General features: G+C 47.4%; 2 protein-coding genes across 2 annotated transcripts in view; one reads left to right on the top strand and one right to left on the bottom strand.

Annotated features, from left to right (window-relative positions):
* Positions 1-9,128, top strand: part of LOC122563131 (uncharacterized) — a 91,436-nt gene extending 82,308 nt beyond the window's left edge. The window contains exon 11 of the transcript XR_006315494.2: positions 9,111-9,128. The gene's annotated coding sequence lies outside the window, so the exon portion shown is untranslated. The remainder of the gene's footprint in view (positions 1-9,110) is intronic.
* The window catches only part of LOC122563132 (acidic mammalian chitinase-like), a 50,094-nt gene extending 35,830 nt beyond the window's left edge, over positions 1-14,264 (bottom strand). Inside the window, exon 1 of the mRNA XM_087973540.1 lies at positions 14,142-14,264. The gene's annotated coding sequence lies outside the window, so the exon portion shown is untranslated. The remainder of the gene's footprint in view (positions 1-14,141) is intronic.
* Positions 14,265-15,317: the final 1,053 nt, after the last annotated feature.

The raw sequence follows: 15,317 nt of genomic DNA, 5'->3' as shown, positions 1-15,317 counted from the left end.
CAGTATTCTAACAACAGTAGGGTAGAAACTGTTACAAAACCGGCTGGTGTGTGTGTGTTCAGGCTTCTGTACCTTCTCCCCGATGGTAGAGGTTGTAGAAAAACACTGCCAGGTTGGGATAGATCTTTGAGAATGCTGGCAGCCTTTCCTTGACAAAGGGCCTTGTAGGTGGATTCTATAGATGGGAGGTTGGCTTTTGTGATTGGCTGGGCCAAGGTCACCACTCTCTGTAACTGTCTCCGATCTTGAATGGTACCAGGTAGTGATATATCCAGACAGAATGCTCTCGATGGCGCACCTATATAAGTTGTTAAGGGTATTTGCCATCATGCCAAACTTCCTCAGCTGCCTGAGGAAGAAGAGCCGTTGTTGGGCCTTTGTAACCAGTGCATCCACATGAAGAGTCCAAGAAACCTTGTTGTGGATGACCACTCCCAGGAGCTTGACACTCTCCACTCGTTCCGCTTCAGTGCTGTTAATGTGTAGGGGGACATGAGTAACATCCCGCCGAAAGTCAATAATGAGTTCCTTGGTTTTGCTGGCAAGGGGGGATAATAGTGTTGAAGGCTGAAGTGTAGTCAATGAGTAGGATTCTTATGTAGCTGTTCTTGGTGTCAAAATGTTCTGGAAAGGAGTGAAGGGCGAGTGATTATGGCATCTGACGTGGATCTGTTGGTCCAGTAGGCAAATTGCGGTGGGTCAAGAGTAGTTGGGAGGCTGGAGTTGATTAATGCCACGACCAGCCTTTCAAAGCACTTCATGACGACCAAAGTTAGGGCCACTGGGTGGTAGTCATTGAGACATGCTGCATAGACTTCTTAGGCACAGGGACTTCTTTGGCTCTTGAAACAGGCAGGGAAATGACCTGATGCAGGGAGAGGTTGAACATGTCCGAGAAGACCTCTGCCAGTTGATCTGCGCATGCTCTTAGTGCATGGCCTGGTAAAGCTCACCCACAGGGACAGGGAGTCAGCTCGCCCACAGGGATAGGCATAGTTCACCCATAGGGACAGGCACAGCCCACCCAGAGGGACAGGGAGTAAGCTCACCCAGAGGGACAGGCACAGCTCACCCACAGGGACAGGGATTCTGGATTAGTGGTGCTGGAAGAGCACAGCAATTCGGGCAGCATCCGAGGACAGGCAAAATCCGAGGACAGGCAAAATCGATGAAGGGCTTTTGCCCGAAACGTCGATTTTGCCTGTCCTCGGATTTTGCCTGTCCTCGGATGCTGCCTGAATTTCTGTACTCTTCCAGCACCACTAATCCAGAATCTGGTTTCCAGCATCTGCAGTCATTGTTTTTACCACAGGGACAGGGAGTGAACCTACCCACAGGGACAGGCACAGCTCACCCAGAGGGACAGGCACAGCTCACCCACAGGGACAGGTACAACTCACTCCAGGGACAGGCACAGTTCACCCACAGGGACAGGCACAGTCTAACCAGAGGGACAGGCACAGCTCACCCACAGGGACAGTCACAGCTCACCCACAGGGACAGTCACAGTTCACCCAGAGCGACAGGCACAGCTCACCTACAGGGATATGGAGTCAGCCCACCCACAGGGACAGGCACAGCTCACCCACAGGGACAGGCACAGCTCACCCAGAGGGACAGGTACAGCTTACCCACAGGGACAGGATCAGCTTACGCAGAGCGACAGGCACAGCTCCCCCAGAGGGACAGGTACAGCTCCCCCAGAGGGACAGGTACAGCTCCCCCAGAGGGACAGGCACAGCTCCCCCATAGGGACAGGCACAGCCCACCCACAGGGACAGGCACAGCCCACCCACAGGGACAGGTAGTCAGTCCACCCACAGGGACAGGCACAGCTCACCCACAGGGACAGGCACAGCTCACCCACAGGGACAGACACAGCTCACCCACAGGGACAGACACAGCTCACTCACAGGGACAGGCACAGCTCACCCAGAGGGACAGGGAGTCAGCTCACCCAGGGGGACAGGGACTCAGCTCACCAGCGGGACAAAGAGTCAACCCATCCACAGGGACAGGCACAGCTCACCCAGAGCGACAGGCACAGTCCAACCAGAGGAACAGGTAGTCACTTCACCTCGAGGGTCAGGCACAGCCCACCCAGAGCAACAGGCAGAGCTCACCCACGGGGAAAGCACAGCTCACCCACAGGGACAGGTACAGCTCTCCCACAGTGGAAAGGTACAGCTCCCCCAGAGCGACAGACACAGCTCCCCTAGACGGACAGGCACAGCTCCCCCACAGGGACAGGTACAGCTCCCTCACAGGGACAGGTACAGCTCTCCCACAGGGAAAGGCACAGCCCCCCCAGAGGGACAGGCACAGCCCACCCAAAGTGACAGGCACAGCCCACCCAGAGCGACAGGCACGGCCCACCCAGAGTGACAGGCACAGCTCACTCACAGGAACAGGCACAGCTCCTCCAGAGGGACAGGCACAGTCCAACCTGAGGGAGAGGCACAGCTCACCCACAGGGACAGGCACAGTTCACCCAGAGGAACAGGCACAGCTCACCTTGAGGGTCAGGGAGTCACCTCACCTTGAGGGTCAGGGAGTCACCTCACCTTGAGGGTCAGGGAGTCACCTCACCTCGAGGGTCAGGCAGTCACCTCACCTCGAGGGTCAGGCATAACCCACCCAGAGAGACAGGCACAGCTCACCCACAGGAACAGGGAGTCAGCTCTCCAGCGGGACAGAGAGTCAACCCTCCCACAGGGACAGTCACAGCTCACCCAAAGGGACAGGCACAGCCCACCCAGAGCGACAGGCACAGCTCTCCCATAGGGACAGGGAGGCAGCCCATTCACAGGGACAGGCAGAGCTCCCCCACAGGGACAGGCACAGCTCTCCCAGAGGGACAGGCACAGCTCACCCACAGGGGCAGGTACATCTTACCCACAGGGACAGACACAGCCCACCCAGAGCGACAGGCACAGTTCACCCACATGGACAGGGAGTCAGCTGACCTACAGGGACAGGCACAGCTCACCCAGAGGGACAGGGAGTCAGCTTACCCACAGGGACAGGCACAGCTCAGCCACGGGGACAGGCACAACTCACCCACAGGGACAAGGAGTCAACCCATCCACAGGGACAGGCACAGCTCTCCCACAGGGATAGGCACAGCTCACCCAGAGGGACAGGCACAGCTCACCCAGAGGGACAGGCACAGTTCACCCACATGGACAGGGAGTCAGCTGACCCACAGGGACAGGCACAGCTCACCCAGAGGGACAGGGAGTCAGCTTACCCACAGGGACAGGCACAGCTCAGCCACGGGGACAGGCACAACTCACCCACAGGGACAAGGAGTCAACCCATCCACAGGGACAGGCACAGCTCTCCCACAGGGATAGGCACAGCTCACCCAGAGGGACAGGCACAGCTCACCCAGAGGGACAGGCACAGTTCACCCACATGGACAGGGAGTCAGCTGACCCACAGGGACAGGCACAGCTCACCCAGAGGGACAGGGAGTCAGCTTACCCACAGGGACAGGCACAGCTCAGCCACGGGGACAGGCACAACTCACCCACAGGGACAAGGAGTCAACCCATCCACAGGGACAGGCACAGCTCTCCCACAGGGACAGGCACAGCTCACCCAGAGGGACAGGCACAGCTCACCCAGAGGGACAGGCACAGTTCACCCAGAGGGAAAGGCACAGCTCACTCCAGGGACAGGCACAATCCAACTAGAGGGACAGGCACAGCTCACCCACAGGGACAATCACAGCTCACCCACGGGGACAGGCATAGCTCACCAGGAGCGACAGACACAGCTCACCCACAGGGACAGTCACAGCTTATTCACAGGTACAGGCATAGCTCACCCACATCGACAGGACCAGCTCACCCACAGGGACAGGCACAGCCCACCCAGGGGGACAGGCACGGCTCACCCACAGGGACAGGCACGGTTCCCCCAGAGCGAGTCACAGCTCACCCACAGGGACAGGCACAGCTCACCCACAGGGACAGGCACAGTCCAACCAGAGGGACAGGCACAGCTCACCCACAGAGACAGGCACAGCTCACCCAGAGCGACAGGCACAGTTTACCCAGAGGGCCAGGTACAGTACAACCAGAGGGACAGTCACAGCCCACCCAGGGGGACAGGCACGGTTCACCCAGAGCAACAGTCACAGCTTGCCCAGCGCGACAGTCACAGCTCACCCACAGGGACAGTCACAGCACACCCAGAGCGACAGGCACAGCTCACTGCTCACCCAGAGGGATAGGGAGTCAGCCCACCCACAGGGACAGGCACCGCCCACACAGAGCGGCAGGCACAGCTCACCCAGAGGGAAAGGCACAGCTCACTCCAGGGACAGGCTCAGCTCACCCACAGGGACAGGCACAGTCCAACCAGAGGGACAGGCACAGCCCACACACGGGGACACGCACAGTTCACCCACAGGGACAGGCACAGTCCAACCAGAGGGACAGTCACAGCTCACATTCAGAGACAGGCACAGCTCACCCAGAGTGACAGGCACAGCTTACCCAGAGTGACAGGCACAGCTCACCCAGGGGGACAGGCAAGGTTCACCCAGAGCGACAGTCACAGCTAGCCCAGCGCGACAGTCACGGCTCACCCAGAGTGACAGGCACAGCTCACCGCTCACCCAGAGGGATAGGGAGTCAGCCCACCCACAGGGACAGGCACCGCCCACACAGAGCGACAGGCACAGCTCACCCAGAGGGAAAGGCACAGCTCACTCCAGGGACAGGCTCAGCTCACCCACAGGGACAGGCACAGCCCACCCACGGGGACAGGCACGGTTCACCCAGAGCGACAGGCACAGCTCACCCACGGGGACAGGCACAACTCACCCACAGGGACACTCACAGCTCACCCACAGGGACAGGCACAGCTCTCACCCACAGGGACAGGCACAGCTCACCCAGAGCGACAGGCACAGCTTACCCAGAGGGCCAGGTACAGTACAACCAGAGGGACAGTCACAGCCCATCCAGAGCGACAGGCACAGCTCACCCAGAGCGACAGGCGCAGCTCACCCACAGGCACAGGGAGTCAGCTCACCCACAGGGACAGGGACTAAGCTCACCCACAGGGACAGGAACAGCTCACCCAGAGGGACAGGCACAGCTCACCCTCGGGGACAGTCACAGTTCACCCAGAGGGACAGGCACAGCTCACCCTCAGGGACAGGCACAGCTCACCCAGAGCTACAGGCACAGCTTACCCAGAGGGACAGATACAGTACAACCAGAGGGACAGTCACAGCCCACCCAGAGCGACAGGCACAGATCACCCACAGGAACAGGCACAGCTCATCCAGAGCGACAGGTACAGCTCACCCACAGGGACAGGCACGGCCCACCCACAGAGACAGGCACAGCTCACCCAGAGGGACAGGCACAGCTCTCCAACTGGGACAGTCACAGCTCACCCACAGCGACAGACACAGCTCACCCACGGGGACAGGTACATCTTACCCACAGGCACAGCCCACCCAGAGCGACAGGCACAGCTCACCCACAGGGACAGGGAGTCAGCTCCCCCAGAGGGACAGGCACAACTCACCCAGAGGGACAGGTACAGCTCACCCACAGGGACAGGCACAGCTCCCCCAGAGGGACAGGTACAGTTCACCCACAGGGACAGGGAGTCAGCTGAGCCACAGGGACAGGCAGCCCACCCACAGGGACAGGCACAGCTCATCCACAGGGACAGGGAGTCAGCTCACCCAGAGGGACTGGGAGTCAGCTCCCCCACAGGTACAGCCCACCCAGAGCGACAGGCACAGCTCACCTGGAGCGACAGGCATAACCCATCCAGAGGGACAGGCACTGCCCACCCTCATGGACAGGGTCAGCTCTCCCACAGGGACAGGTACAACTCACTCAGAGGGACAGGCACAGCTCACCCACAGGGACAGGGAGTCAGCCCACCCACGGGACAGGCACAGCTCGCCCAGAGTGACAGTCACAGCACACCCGGAGCGACAGTCACAGCCCACCCACAGGGACCGGCACAGCTCTCCCACAGGGACCGGCACAGCTCCCCCAGAGGGACAGGCACATCTTTGCCATGCCTTGCCTTTTATTGCATTGCCCCCTCAGGCACAGTAAACTCAAGGCACAGGCAGAAATCCAGGCATCTTAGAACAGCATAGAATCCCTAACATGTGGAAACAGACCCTTTGGCCCAACAAGTTCACACCGACCTTCTGAAGAGTAACCCTCCCAGACCCATTCCCCTACTTCTCTCAACTTACCCCAGACTAATGCACCTAACCTACATATCCCTGCACACTATGGGCAACTTAGCTTAACCAATTCACCTAACCTGCACCTTTTTGGATTATGGGAGGAAACTGGAACACCCAGGGGAATCCCATGCAGACACGGAGAGAATGTGCAAACTCCACACAGACAGTCATGTAAGGCAGGAATTGAATCAGGGTCCCTGGCGCTGTGAGGCAACAGTGCTAACCACTGAGCCACCGTGCTTTCCCATTTTGTCATGGTTGTCAGTGGTGATCAGTCAAGGGAGTGTTGTCTTGCTGTATGGCAATGTGCTCTGTCAATCTTCGACATGCACCTTGTGCCAGTAGAATACACGGCAAGCACGCAGCATGATGGCCATGTCTCAAAGTCCAGGGGGAGTAGTTCTCAACAAAGACACACTTCTGTCAGGGTCTCCTATAACAATAGGTCAAGAGCAGCCTCCGACATTAGTACAGGGGTTCAGGCAGATATTTGAACACTTGGGGTGGCCAGAGTCCGGGTCATCCTCTTATTGGAGTTGAGGAGCTGAATGCAAGCATTCCACCAACCATCTTGGCTCTCTGTCATTTTGTAGGCTATTTATTTCTAGAATGCATGAAAAACAATGATTGAGTGAGATGAAACTAGCACAGCTGCTATTGGGCTAGTGTGAGTGGGGGAGAATTGGTGTCCCCAGTAAGTGAATAGACAGCACAGAATCCATACAGGATTCATGATGTAGGGGTTATGGGTGGGTAAGAGCAAGTGGAGGGGGAGAGGCAGGGGAGATGCAATAGTGAGAGTGTCTTGAGCCTTGTGGACAGTGGATGAAAAAGAGTGAGTTAGAGGTCACAGAGATAAGATAGTGATATTGGCTTTTAACATAAGCCATCTGATGTTTCTCCAGACTGCTGAGACTGCACTGACCCAGGTGGCAACCACCAGACCAGATGGTCTGGTGCTGTAGCCTCTGCTGCTGGCCCTGAGAAAAAGAGTGGTCCCTCTTCTGCAACGCCCTATCCACCAGGGCCTCCAGGTGCCTGCCCACAATTTGGAATATGATTTCCCTGCATCTGACATGTCTGGGGCAAATGTCATAAATTATGAAGGGTAGCTCTGGACTGACAATGCTTTACTGAATGCTGTGGTGAGTCTCTCTGGCTGTGGTGGTGAGTAGGAGAATTGGTTTAGAATTGATTGGGGCAGTGGGGGGGGGGGGGGGGGAGCGGGATGGTAGGTAATTAAAGGGCAAAGTTTGTATGGTAGCATAGCAAAACTCATTAAGCCGAGCAGAGAGAAACATGACGAAAATGACATTTTGTCAAAGGATGGTTAAAAAAAGAGTTTCAACCCATGGTTTCTGAACGACTTACAGTAATTTCAAGAATAGCTGGCCAAACCCTTCAATATGCAGTTGTACAGACTAGTATGCGCACTTTGCCCAGTGAGGCAACAAAGTTGAATTGAGATCCGACTTATTGTGTCAGAACCGTCCTTAAACAAGCAAGTTGGCTCCCACCTTGCACTAGAGTGTTGCTCATGTGTTTTGAAATGCTTTCCAAAATCCTGCAAGTGGAACAATAATTAACAGCATTCCCTGCTAATTCAGAATTTTAGCACAAACTAGTGTTGGAAATCAGCCATATTTAACTTTTGTATGTCACTAACCAAATACATTCATGCCGTTTCCTTTACCACTCCACCTTTCTTTGTAATATCACTGCAATATTGCCAATAATGACCTCAAAATATAACTCATCCATGACAGGGTAAAGATAAATATATCGGTATAAATTTTGTGGTGGCAATAAACCCTAGCTCTAGTTTAATTAATAGGACTGGAATTTGGTGGATTTATCGAAGTTAATTGGGTTGTCAGTTTGCATTGGTGCTTTTAATTAAAGGAAATAATGCCTATCCAAAAGGTCCCTTGACCAACACGAGGGTAATTTTTTCCACTTAGTGGTAATTGCGTGATTAAATTATAGATAAGTGAAATGTATTTTCCACAAGGTTAATCAGGTACACAAGGAATGTATTCAGGGAAAACGTAATAACATATTTTCGTCCTCCGGGGTAAACATTAGAATCACCAATGCAATCTTATGACAAAAGTTAAGAAGTTAACTTTGGAAAACAAATGTAAATGCACTATCAAATAAAACAAGGTTATGAATTACTATGTAGGCTAGCGGGAGTGCAGTACTTACTGAAAGGGACATTAGTGGTTTAACGAATAACACAGGGCCACTGACCAAGTACACAATTCTGTTTGCTTAGTTCTCCAAGAACGCTTACTTGCTAGAATTATTTTCTGAATTGTGAAATATCAAGCTCAAGGGAAGGTTTCACTAACCTCCATTAAGTGGATTCTTCATATCAGTCATTGCAAAGGATGCCAGTACACAAATTTCAGACATAAAAAGCTAATTATGATAACTGCACCAAATACAGGATAATAAAACATGAGCTTATCTTGGCTAAAAGAGTGATGGAAATCCCACTTAGCTACATAGTGGGGAATCGTAATTTTGGCAACTGGTTTACAATCTGAGGAATGAATGATATTGAAAGTATTCTAATATTCCAAAAGTGACACATAGCCACATGTCTGATTTATACAGTGGGTGCTGGTTGAAAACTGCTAGACGCTACAGCCCAGCTATAATGATTAAATAAAGGATTGAACTCAGTGTAATACAAGTAATTTCCTCTACATTGTTATTTATGTTTATACCTTGTGGCTAATTCGGGAGCTTGGACAATGGCATTTTCAATCATAACTGGATGTAATGTTTCTCTATGCAAGTATAAATCAGGTTTGGGGTAGGGCTGATTAGAATTTAAACATTACCTCTGTTTCTCTCTCCACAGACGCTGTCAGATGTGCATCTTCAAAACATTTCTAACAAGTTTGATTTCCCATTCAAAGCTCCATGCCTACTATGCCCAAAGAGATTATTATTATCTACGTTTATTTATCACATTCTCTACAACAGACTCGAGCATTTTCCCTGTAGTTCCTCTTTTTTTTCTCTCTTGCTTCCACCTTAAGTAGTGGAATTACATTTGTTACCTTCCAATCAGCAGGAATTATTCCAGAATGTACAGAATTTTGAAAGATGATTACCAATACATTGGCTATCACTATAGCCACTTCCTTCAGCACTTTTGGATGTATGCGATGAGCTCCTGGGGATTTATTAACTTTCAGCCCCATTAGTTTCTCCAGTACAATCTTATTGATACTAATTTGATTCAACTATTCATTCTTCTTAGCCACTTAGAACTCTAGATCTGGGAGATTTCTTCTACTTTCCCCAGTGAAAGCAGGCATGACAATCAAAGCACAGTCATAAATCATGAAAGAGAACATCTTATATCATCGCTGAGAGACTGAAAATAATCAACTGGACGAAGAAAGGTACTACCCAAACAATCTTGAGAACCAAACGGAATGAGGATTACTGGATTAATAGTACCTGGGTTGTTTAAATGTTGAGCAGGTTCTCAAGTGAGGTAAGTGTAACTGGACAAGCATGTTTGAAATGCAAATAACACGCCCTTTGACTGAGCTGTGCCCATATGGCTCACTGTGAGTGTACTGATATCTAGTCATGTTACTTAAGCTCATCTACCTGAACTTTCAAGCAACACCAGCCCTATACTTAGCAGAGTCTGTAACTCAGTTACTGATTATTCATGTTTAATTGGTGGTGACATGGTGGCTTAATGGTTAGTCCTGCTGCCTTACCGTTCCAGGGACCCAGGTTCAATTCCAGCCTTGGACAACTGTGTGGAGATTGTGCATTCTCCCCGTGTCTGTGTGGGTTTCCTCTGAGTGCTTTGGTTTCCTCCCACAGTCCAAATATGTGCACGGGTAAATATAGCGTTGGGGTAATGGGTTTGCATGGGTTACTTTTCGGAGGGTCGGTGTTGGGCCGAAGGGCCTGTTTCCACACTTATTGGAAATTAGTTTTTATTGACTTGTAGTTTCTTCTTCTTCATTTAATATTAAAAGAAATAATTTTTTTTGTCAGTTTGCCTGTTTTTGCCCAAATATCTGTACCTTTTGGTAATTAGGTTACAGGTAAATTGCTTACCTTTCGATGTGCTTTTATTCATTTTTTATTCATTCACAGGATATTGGTGTCACTGGCCAGGCCAGTAATCCCTAATCACCCAGAGGGTAGTAAAGAGTCAAGCACATCACTGTGGGTCTGGAGTCACATGTAGTTTCCTTCCCTAAAGGACATTAGTGAACCAGATGTGTGTTGCTGACAATCGAAAATTTTAATTCCAGATTTTTTGTTGAATTCAGATTTCACCATCTGCCTTGGCAGCATTCACGTTCTCTATGTTTACTAATTTACAGAAATTACAGAATTAACTCATCTGTTTGATGACAAATATTGAACATCGAATAGTGTAAGCAAAGGTGGTGCTAAAGATCGTTGGACTTTGTTTAATTTTCCTTTGATTTTATCAATAGATGTTGCACGTCATTAGTTGGCTCAAATGTTGTACTCTAGGTTGAATGGCTGTAACAAAACAATTTTGGTCGTGCCTTTTTGTGGGATTTTGCTCTGCACTTTTTCACTGGTACTTTCTGCAATCATTGTCTGATCAGGGAACTGCACACCAGGCTTGCAATTGCTTCCAACAAATGTCTAGTCTGAAATAGATACTTATATAATGTCACTCTGCCAATATTGAGACTGTGTGCCAAAGTTAGCTCTGAAATACAAATTAGAACTGCTCTTAAGCTAATACACTACTTTTATCAAGATGTGTTCAGCCCTTAAAATGGGCAGTAGATCCATACTCAGAAAATACCTGAAAAGAACATTCTGAACGCACTGGCCACTGGTCTGGCCAGTGACACCAATATCCTGTGAATGAATAAAAAAATGAATAAAACACATCTATAGGTAAGCAATTTGCCTGCAACCTAATTACCAAAAGGTACACATACGGAATCAGCTGCTAGAGGAAGTGGTGGAGGCTGGTATAATTAAAACATTTAAAAGGCATCTGGATGGATATATGAATTGGAAGGGTTTCGAGGGATTTGGGCCAAGTGCCAGCAAATGGGACTAGAATAGGTTAAGATATCTGGTCGGCATGGACGAGTTGGACCAAGGGTCTGTTTCCATGCTGTACATTTCTAGACTCTATGTAATTTAAAATAATGGGAAAACAGGAACGTAACAATTTGGAGAAAGAGAAGGTAAGTGAATAAAACAAAAACAAAGTGAAAGAAATGATAAAGTTCTTTTTTAGTTGAAAATTACATTAAATCAACATCACAGAATATTGTTTCTGTCGGCTATTTAATTCAACTGGTATATGCTGATATCAATACCCGAATAAGTATGACTTTCAATCAATTGTAAAGAATTAATTTACAGTAAGGTAGCTATTTCTGGAACCTGACCAACTATTACAGTAATTCTGTGTTTTGTTTCAATATCTAGGTATGTGAACTGAAAGCTGAAAATGTCTGAGATGGAGACATTGGAGATACTTTGAAGTTCAAGTATTCAAAATATTGTAAAACTAGAGATAATCCGTGATCTGCAAAGTAAGTTCCTATTGAGAGGAACTGACAGACACTTGCCAAAAATTCCCATTCTTGGTTAGGAAAAGTATGGTAAATTTGGGAACAAAATCAAAGCTGACAAAAATACAATTGCAGGAATTTATCTTTGTAAGAATAAGGTGTTGCCATTGTCCTAACTGGATTTCAGCTGCTCTGTCATTAGATTCAGACAACATGTGGTCGTTTAACATAAGAGTGACGACACCTCAGGTGAGGGGAGAGTTAAGAAGGAGAGTCCTTCATGGTAACATCAACCAATAGGGGAATTGAAACCATGCTGTCGTCAGCACTCTGCATTGAAGACCAGCTGTGCAGCCAATTGAACTAGGACATTAATTTTCTTCTGATTTCAGTGCAACATGTTCTTAAATTCTGAATTTTTTTAGAATGCAGCATCACTATGAATAATCAGGGCATATTAAATTATAAGAGATATTAACCAGCTTCTAAACCAGTACAGGGATCACATTTGAAGTCATAAACATAGGTTGTGAAATTGGAACATCCGAGATATGTAAACATATTGAGTGCCAATGGGTTACTACTAAAATGTCATTTATAAACTTAAACACTAATAAGCTATTTACTTTTTGTCAACTTTCCAATGAGTCAACATCGGAGATATAAATGTTTAATTATAGAGTAAATAAAGAACAAACACCAACACAGTTAAAATTAATAACTTAGATAGTAAAAACATTATCAATTCATTTAGATATCTGATTATTTTGTATTTTTTATTTCATTATCAATTATTTTTACTTATATTTTTATTTCATCATCAATTCATCTGTTCATCCATTCCTGAAAATAGAACTTTCTTACAGATGGTTGGAACAGGAATATATTTTCACACATATACCTTCTAATGTTTTTTAGATCAGATTAGATTCCCTACAGTGTGGAAACAGGTCCTTCGGCCCAACAAGTCCACACCGATCCTCTGAAGTGCAACCCATCCATACCCATTCTCCTACTTTTACTTCTGACTAATGCACCTAACACCACGGGCAATTTAGCATAGTCAATTCACCTAACCTGCACATCTTTGGACTGTGGGAGGAAACTGGAGCACCTGGAGAAAACCCATGCAGAGAATGTGCAAACTCCACACAGACAGTTGCCTGAGGCGGGAATTGAACTCGGGTCCTGGCGCTGTGAGGCAGCAGTGCTAACCACTGAGCCACTGTGCCGCCCCAAGTTATTAAGTAACAAAGAATGTTCAGAGTGAGGTGAAAAAGTAAACAAAACTAACTGAGAAAACAACACATCAAGAACATGATTGCAAAATTCCTGCATTTTTTTGAGAAATAATTTGATATGCAGGTGTTTCGAAGCAAGATTTATTTCCATTGTATGCGCTACTTTGATTCCTCTAATATTTTAATGCGAGGTAGGAGGAGTCATTTCTTTCTTGTGCTCCTTTGCCAATTCTCACAGGAAGTAGATGCGAGAGGTTGTCAGAATTTCCCATCATTTTCACCTCCCCCCAGGTAATTTACATGTAGGTAAATCTCGTGGAAGAAATCAACTTAAAGATACCTCCAGCATTAGCATTTTAGGTTTTCTTTTTTCCTAATAGATATTTTTATTGAAAATTTAACATGTTTCTTGCACAGCTCAGGAAATTCTCTTTTTGTTATGTAAATAAGTTCCTTAAATAGAATGCAAGCTTTATTTTTGTTGACAGTATATTTTTCACTCTGCCATGCAGTTACTGGTAACATAGAGTAGCATGGTGTCCCTATTGAGGTGTGTTTGTTATTTTGATTAGACTTTCAGTTTTAATTATTTATTTTCATGATCTTTGACCATAACATAAAAGAGTTTACTAACTGATACCTTCATAAGCATATGTCTCTGATGAGTTTTCCAAGTACATCCGTATTCTAATGCATAAGGCACAGTCCATAAAGCACTATAACACTATCTGAGTAATAGATACTCAGTGTCACAGTATTATGGAGGCTCCAGCATTGAAGAAGGTTACTTCGTTCATTACAACTTGACCACATTCATTCCCCACAGGAAGTATCTCAACATGTTCCCATGTTTTGTCTCTCATTTCTTTTAATATCAATATAGTGGATGACCTTTAATTGCTTTCGATATTTTGACCACAGATTTCCACTTTGGAATAATATTCATTAGTGATTACTTCAATAGCCTAATAAGAAAGGGCAGGACAGTTGAGTCCCCTTCCTTGATGTTGAAAAATAAAATTAGTACAATGCGTCCAAATCTGGCCTTGTGTCAAACCAGCCAGCTAGATATATTTGTGATTTGATGTCAGCTGTACTGACCTGGCACTTTCCACTTTGAAGGCCAGGTCACAGTGCCTTCAGCCAACTATCCAAGGGAAAGGAAGTCTCCAGTCCCACTGGTTGAACAGATGCCAATAGGTTGATGCTTTGTAGTACCAAATCTGTGCAAACAAACAATCGGGTGAAGTAAATGGAATTTAACACACATTAACTATAAATATCACGATATGTAAATTAATTTTTAACTGCAAATGTGTGAGAAGTATTCATTATGAAACAATAGCACACTATAATTTTTTTTAAGCCAACTAAAACATGTGAAAGGTAAGGCTCCTCTTCTGTTTAATTATTGATGTATGTAACATGAAATCCTAATCTAAGTTGTGTCTAAGAATTTTGTTTTCAACTACAAAGAGTGACTGTGCTTAAAACAGTCAAATAATGAACGGAGAAGCTTTTACTTGGTGAAATATTATTAACTTACTGATGTTAAATCCTGCTTAAAGGGGATCCACGTGATTGATCAAATTCTTGTAAGCCAGTGTTATGTACTTGTTCACATATGCACATAGGTATTCATAGGAAGGTTATGTGCAGGAGGGTCAGTTAAGAACAGTGAGGTATGTGGGTTGACATTCACAAGTCTTTGAAGGTAACAATTGACCAGTAAGGTCTTTCAAAAGGAAAATTGACTTTTTCCCCATATTAATAGAGACAGAAGACTGAAATTTTCCATAACAGGCTGTCACTTTTTTTGGGAGTTTCATGGAAGGTTTCTCTCCGTGAGTTGAACTTTCACTGTTCCTCTAATGGCTGCAGTGAACCTGCAAGACTAACCATGACCCACTCTCCAGACTGTGGTGATATGGAACCCCTGGCCCTGAGTGTCTCAAGTAGCTATTTGACCTTTCCAAGTCCCAGGACTGATGTCAGATGATGCCCTTGTGTGTGCTGATGTGCACTGACTGACAGCAGTCACCTTGATTAGACCAAGAATGACTCCTCTTAGACTTGGAGACATGGCTATTTGGTTGAAGCACATGTAAAGTGCTGGTACATGCTGCAGATATGACCCTGATGTAGCATGGTGCAACAACATAGGGCTTTTGTCCAAAACGTCGACTTTCCTGCTCCTTAGATGCTGCCTGACCAGCTGTGCTTTTCCAGCACCACTCTAATCCTGGTGCAACAACGTGTCCATCCCCTTGACTGATT

The sequence above is a fragment of the Chiloscyllium plagiosum genome, unplaced genomic scaffold (genome assembly GCF_037043375.1).
Source record: "Chiloscyllium plagiosum isolate Xiang-an unplaced genomic scaffold, Cpla_swu_hap1 HiC_scaffold_26, whole genome shotgun sequence".
In the NCBI taxonomy this organism is placed as follows: Eukaryota; Metazoa; Chordata; class Chondrichthyes; order Orectolobiformes; family Hemiscylliidae; genus Chiloscyllium; species Chiloscyllium plagiosum.
Note: the sequence above shows the minus strand (reverse complement) of the source record. Positions and strands in the feature narration are given on the sequence as shown.